Raw genomic sequence first — 7320 nt, forward strand, 5'->3', positions numbered from 1 at the left:
AATTCGAGAGTTAAGCAAAGAACATGAACAACCATGAACCACCGAATGCAAAGGCGTTTGAATCATGCAAGATCTATAAAGTCCACATGCATAGCACACATAACAGAATATATACAGCGTGTTTGATGAGAAAAGAATGATACAAAGCATGCCTTGATGAATTCCACGCAAGAACGTCGAAGAAACAAGTGACGGGAAAGCGCCGGAGGAATTTTCTTGAAATAAAGATGCTTGGCCGATGGATTACTTGGAGGTGGCTGCTGAAATCAAGAGAAAATGCTGAGTGGAGGGGAGTGTCGGCTGGTGGAAATGGATATTAGGTTTAGGGTGTGTTTTGGGGTTAAATAAAATAGTATAATAAACTCTAATGGCCATTAACTATTATTAAAAAAGAGTTTTGAGCCCACTAAGCTCAAAAATAGGCCCATCAAGCCCAAACACACTCTCAAAAAATATTTCGATTAGGTACGTTTTTGAAAACATTTCTCGAGCCCTCAAAAAGTCCCCCGATTCGATAAAATTCTCGTACCGATTAAAAATATGCTCCGACAGGTAAAAATACCCAACAAAGCCCATTTTTAGAAAAATACATTTAGAACATCTCATATTAATGAATAAAAATTAATCCTGTAATAAAAATAATTTTCCTGATAATTCTCTGTTCTCCGTTCCTTGTTCGAGCGCGAAATGCAACTTAAAAATCATAGTGCATGAACTTTAAATAAACTATGAATTAAAACACAAATTCATGAAATAAACATGCATTTAATGCATTAAAAAAATTTAATAAAATATATAAGAATTTAATAACTTGCATGCATGTGGTTTACGTGGACCTTCAAATTTTCAGGACGTTACAGTTAAGTAGCGGGTTAATTAGTTAAATAAAAATACTAATAAATAATTAACATGATAAATAAAATACTAATATCCCACTAATTTACTAGCACCCCTTATTTTAAATAAAATGCACAAGTGTCAAATTTTCAAGATTTAAAATCCCCAACTATTCAAATTAGTATTTTTGAAAATCTTAAAATCATCTAATAAATTAAATTAGGCTTTAAAGTGCTTTAAATTTCATAAATAATTTAAAATACCAATTTCCTTGACTTGAATTGAAATACCACATAATTCATAAATCGCCTAAATCATCATCGGTCTCTTTTCCCGATCCCGCATCGAATATTCGCTCGAAACATAAAACTCAAGAAAACGATTTAACATGCATCAAATAAACATGTAATAATTTGAAATAATGCAAATCATAAATCATGCATCGATAAAAATCATTTTAAAAAATTAAATAATTAATTTAACAATTTAATAAATGCATGGGTTTAAGTGTACTGATTTTGGGCTCTACAACAAAAGCCCCAAGGACAATGGAAGAAGTCTGGACAGCAAAAGTCACCACCGCCTGGAGCACAAAAACCTGAAAAGAGGCCATTATGCAAAGAATGCAATCGCCTACACAATGGAAAGTGCATGTGGTGATGATATAGATGCTTCATATGCAAGGAAGAGGGACATAAAGCTGCTGATTGCCTGAAGAAGAGAGGACCAATTGTGGGCAGAGCTTATCTGATGCTTGCTGAAAAAGCTGAGTAGGAGTCAGACACGACTCTAATCATTGGTAACCTAGTTATTTAATCATTTCATATTGCTTTTATTGTATGAAATGTTAAATTGGTTATGAGAATTCATTGGGATAATGAGGAACCTAGAATAAATTAGGTCGCATGCTCTACTATAACTGGATTTAAGAGATGATATTCAAAATGATAGAAATTGAGCAAAAAACAAAAGCCTTAATAATGCAAAGGAATGAGTTAAATCCAAATAAGAATTTAAAGGCTTGAAATTGAGAAAAATAGAAAATTTGGGGCATGTACGAATATTTTCGAAAACTTAAGGGCCAAATTGTAAATTCCAAAAACTTAATGGGCTAAATTGCACTTGGCCGAGATTTTAAGGACCAATCTGAATTTTTGAAGAGTCCAGGGACTGCAATTTAGATAAAAACAAAATTATAGGATGAATATGGAATTTTCTCCAGGGACTGCAATTTAGATAAAACAAAAATTATAGGATGATTATGGAATTTTCGAAAATTCAGGGACTAACTGCAAATTTTAAAAGTCTAGGGGTTGTTTTGCAAATCTTTTGTAATTAGGTTTGTTTCGCAATTTTCAAAATCCTAAGGGTTAAATCAACAATTTCCGAAAGTTTATGGCCGAAATTGTAGAATTCGAAATTCTTGAGGGTTGGAAATTCCATTTGCGAAAACTTAAGGAGTTCAAATGCAATTTTGATGGGGCTAAAATGCAAATTCTTCGAGAAAAATTGTGGTCAAAGCATGTAATTTTCGAAAACTTTTGGGAAAATAGTGATAGAAATTTCTTAAATTTCAACACGAATAGATTTGACGGTGTATTCGTCGCATGAAGGATATTCATTCTAGGTGTAGCAACCTACGCATTGATGGATTCGAGAGCTATACACTCATTCATATCCGAGACATTCGTCAAGTGACTAAATATTATACCCGAGGATATGGGATTGTGCTTCAAAGTTTCTATCCATTTCAGTGATCAAATGGTAATTTCGAGCATTGTGAAGAATCTGGAGCTTCGTTTACAAAAAGATTTGGTTCGAGCAGATCTTATCGTACTCCTAATGCCTGAATTCGACATCATACTTGGCGTGGATTGGCTATCATTGAATGGAGCTTCGATAAATTTTCAGCAGAGGTCAGTGTCTATTCGACCACCCAGCGGGAAATCTTTTATTTTTGAGGCAGCAAGGAATAAGCAAATGACGCACATCATCTCCTACATCAGTGCGATGAAACTTTTAAGCAAGGCTTCCAAGCTTTTCTGGCATGTGTTACTATAGTACACGTCCCTATCAGTCAGAAGCTAGAGATGTTGAGGTCGTCAGAGACTTTCCTAGTGTATTTCCTGAGGAAGTTTTTGACATTCCACCGGACCGAGAAGTGGAATTTGCTATTGAGTTGATTCCAGGCACTGTGCCAATTTCTAAGGCACCCTATCGTCTAACACCCGCCGAAATGAAAGAGCTAAATGATCAAATTCAAGAATTGCTGGACAAGGATTTTATTCGCCCTGGTTGTTCTCTGTGAGCGCACCGGTATTATTCGTGAAGAAAATAGATGGAAGTATGGGACTCTCCATTGATTATCAAGAGCTGAATAGAGTCACCATCAAGAATAAGTATCCCTTGCTTAGAATTGAAGACTTATTTGATCAATTGCAAGGAGCATCGATTTTCTCGAAGATAGATCTTCGTTCAGGATACCACCAGTTGAAAGTGAAAGAGTCTGATATTCATAAGACGGCTTTTAGGACATGATATGGGCACTACGAGAGTATGATCGTGCCATTTGGGTTGACCAATGCGCCAGCGATCTTCATGGATCTCATGAATTGCGTATTTCAGCCGTATCTAGATCAATTCGTCATAGTCTTCATTGATGACATTCTGATTTACTCAAAGAGCCGAATGATCATAGTCATCACTTGAAAACGAATCTACAATTGTTGCAAGATAGAAAGTTATACGCTAAGTTTAGCAAGTGCGAGTTTTGGCTCGAGAGAGTGGTGTTCTTAGGCCAAATTATTTCTATAGATGGATTTGAAGTTGATCCAAGCAAAGTCGAGGCAGTTAGAGAGTGTCCAGTACCAAAGATTGTAACCTAGATCCGTAGTTTCTTGGGTCTAGTTGGCTACTATCGAAAGTTCATTCAAGATTTCTCTACTATCACGGTACCCTTGATCGCTTTGACGAAGAAGAATGCAAAATTTATTTGGGAAACCGAATGCCAAGAGGGTTTTGAGAAGCTGAAGCGAGCCTTTACTTCAGCGACTTCAGCGCTAGTTCTGTCGATGTCATCGAGGCAAGGAGAGTATGTTATTTATAAGGACGCTTTGAAGCTTGGTTTTAGGCGTAGTACTGATGTAGAATGACCGAGTGATAGCTTATGAAACGTCTACTTCTTAAAATACTTCTAGAATTTTTTTAAAACAATTTTCGAAAATAACTCAACACATGCATTTTAAAATAGTCATGCTGTTGGAAATCTTAATTTCGGAGTTTGACAAATTAAGTGTGAAAAGGTTGAACAACTGATCGAGAAAATTGAAGGCAACTAAATTGAAGATTCGTGAACTAATAGTTGCTCGAACTGAAGATGCTCAGCTGACCATACGTGAAGACTCAATAATAGTGTCCTTGCATTTGCATATGCTTTCTTAGAACATATCTTGTCATTCTGACAACTGTTCTGGAAGTTTTTCTCTTTTAGCTTTGCTAACACGTCAATTATTGTACCTTCTTGTATGAAGTAGCTTGTATATTCGCGCTTAGCTGGGCTCCATTAAATATTCTTGTCGTGACATGCGAACAGATCAGTTACAACTGATGCTCTGAACATGTCTAGTCAAATCAGTTTGGACTAATTTCACTATATCAGTTCTTTTGTTCAGCTGTGTTCTTCATCAGTTGAGCTCTTCATCAGCTGGCCAGGCTTCTAATGGTCTATTGTTGAACAACGTATCAGCTGGACAATCAGTAGATCTGTTCTTAAATATATCATTTGGACTGGTTCAGTTCTAGCAATCAATTGGCGCTTTCAGTTTGCGTCTTGACAGCTTCAGTTTTGGCTTCGAGAACTGATCAGTTTGGGATCTGATCAGTTTCAGCATTCTGCGCACTAGATAATTTTGTTAGAAACAAAATAACAAGTTTTGTTAATATCAAAATCAAGATTGCGAACATGAAATGTTCCAACAATAGTTCTATCTATGATGAGATTCACTAAATTGCCGTATCTTTTGGGGATTTGCACTTGAGACTACGAACCAAGTCCATAAAAAGGCAGATGATAAAAATTCATATAAGATATGAACGAGAAAGCCTCCCAAATATTCTTTTTTAAGAATATAAAAATGTCTTGCTTATGTGAAACATAAAATGTGAGAAAAATTGGATAATAGAGCTAATTTGTACTAATTTGTGGGATATCCTAAGAATTATGTTGCCTATTATTTCTATTATCCCAATTAAACAAAAGTGTTTTTTTCTAGGAATATTACTTTTTTGGAAGAGTTTCTTTTAGATAGAAAAGATAGGATGATAGAACTCAATGAGATATGAGACATCCACTCCTGAAATAGTAGAACCCACACCATAATAGCCAGTAGAAGAGATACAAGCTTCCACATAAGAGGATGAACTTGCTTCTTGAAGAGGACGAGATGAGCTCATTTCTGGATTTGACCCAAGAAACTTCAAAGAAGCCTTATCTTATGTTGATTCATCCAAATGGCTTGAAACCGTGCAGTCTGAGATTGACTCCATGTATTCGAACCAAGTATGGTCCATAATAGATATACTTAGAGAAATTTTTCCCATAAGATGCAAATGGATTTACAAAAAGAAACTTGGGACGGATGGAAAGATAATGACCTTCGAAACAAGATTGGTAGCAAAAGGATATACTCAAAGGAAATATATTTCATTATGAGGAAAACTTTTCTCCATTTATAATGTTCAAGTCCATTAGAATATTGCTAGCTATAGCATCATGATATGACTATAAAATATAGTAGATGGATGTGAAGACATAGTTCCTCAATGTCACATTTACATTTCTCAACCTGAAAGATTCACAACAGCAGGAAGTGAGCATAAAGTATGTAAAGTTCATATATTCATTTATTCACTCAAACAAACAACGAGAATTTGGAACATCAGATTTAACAACACTATCAAACATTTTGACTTTATCAAAAATCTTGAAAAACTTTGTGTATACAAAAAAGTTGGTGAGAGTGCAGTAAAATTTCTAATAATTTATGTTGATGACATACTACTAATTGAGAATGATGTAGGGATGTTGCAATCAAGTAAAATGTGGTTAGCTAGTAAATTATCCATGAAGGATATGGATGAATCATCCTTTGTATTAGGAATACAGATCTATAGGGATAGATCAAAAAAGATATAAAGGCTCATCCAATCTACTTATATTGATATCATACTGAGAATATTTTGTATGGAAGAGTCAAAGAGAGGATATCTCCAATGTGTCATGGTGTGACTCTATCTAAGTCTATGTGTCATAAGACTGACAATGATATAGAAACCATTAGCTGCATCACATATGCTTCTGCTCTAGGCAGTATCATGTATGATATGATATATACTTGATTGCACTGAGTGTTGCAAGCTCATATCAGTTGAGTGAATGCCGTAAAAGATATTATTAAGTACTTAAGAAGAACTAAGAATTTGTTCATGATTTGTGGAAGTTGAAAAATAAAATTGGAAGGCGACTACACTTATTCTATCTTCCAATCAGATGTCCATGATTTGAAATCAACATCTTAATGGTCTCGTGGAAAAGTTCCAAGAAAAACACCACAGCAGTTTCAACCACCAGGACCGAATACATAGCTGCATCAGCTGCAACAAAGAAGGCTGATTGGATGAGCAATTTCGTGGGTTTCATTCCTCAAAGAGTTGATCCAGTCCCTGTGTACTACGACAACACTGGTGCCGTTATGCAAGCAAAGCAGCTGAGGTCTCATCATCGATCCAAACATATGCGGAGGAAGTTCTACATAATCCGAAAGATTGTGGGAAGATGATACATATCAGTAGAGAAAGTCATCTCTGCAGATAACGTTGTTGATTTACTGACGAAGCCCTTGCCAGGACCATTTTTTGAGAAGTGTCGTGAAACAATGGGTTCGAGATCTATGAGTAGTTGGCTATAGGGCAAGCGAGAGATTGTAAGAATAGGTGATCAGCAAGTCAATTTGTGACTTGAGCTTTATTGACTGTTATATAAAAATAATCATTATTTTAATAATATTTTACGGTTTTATCCTATTATGTCATTTACTTTAAGTGTGTATTATTGAAGCTATATTTAAAGTCTTTGAATATACAATAAGTATCATGAGGTTTGTCTCTCAACGTAAGATCATTAAACTCATTAAGAAACGTACTATATATTCTAAACATGTTCATAGTCGATTCAGCCACATAAAATAAGGATAAATGTCACTCGATTTTGAAACCAGCATCTGTGATGTAAACGTAATGTTTCATTGTTAAGAACATGGAGATGTTCATTCATACATATGGATGATAATTTGATTGGTTGGACATTCTATGTCATTATCACTTATCAAGTGAATTAGTAAGTGGTTATGATATTACACCATTAGTCCTTTTACCCAAGACAACATGAAGGCTCTCATATTAGCACTGCACTTTAACTCGTTTACT

Source organism: Primulina huaijiensis, chromosome 8 (genome assembly GCF_012295235.1).
Source record: "Primulina huaijiensis isolate GDHJ02 chromosome 8, ASM1229523v2, whole genome shotgun sequence".
Taxonomy (NCBI): Eukaryota; Viridiplantae; Streptophyta; class Magnoliopsida; order Lamiales; family Gesneriaceae; genus Primulina; species Primulina huaijiensis.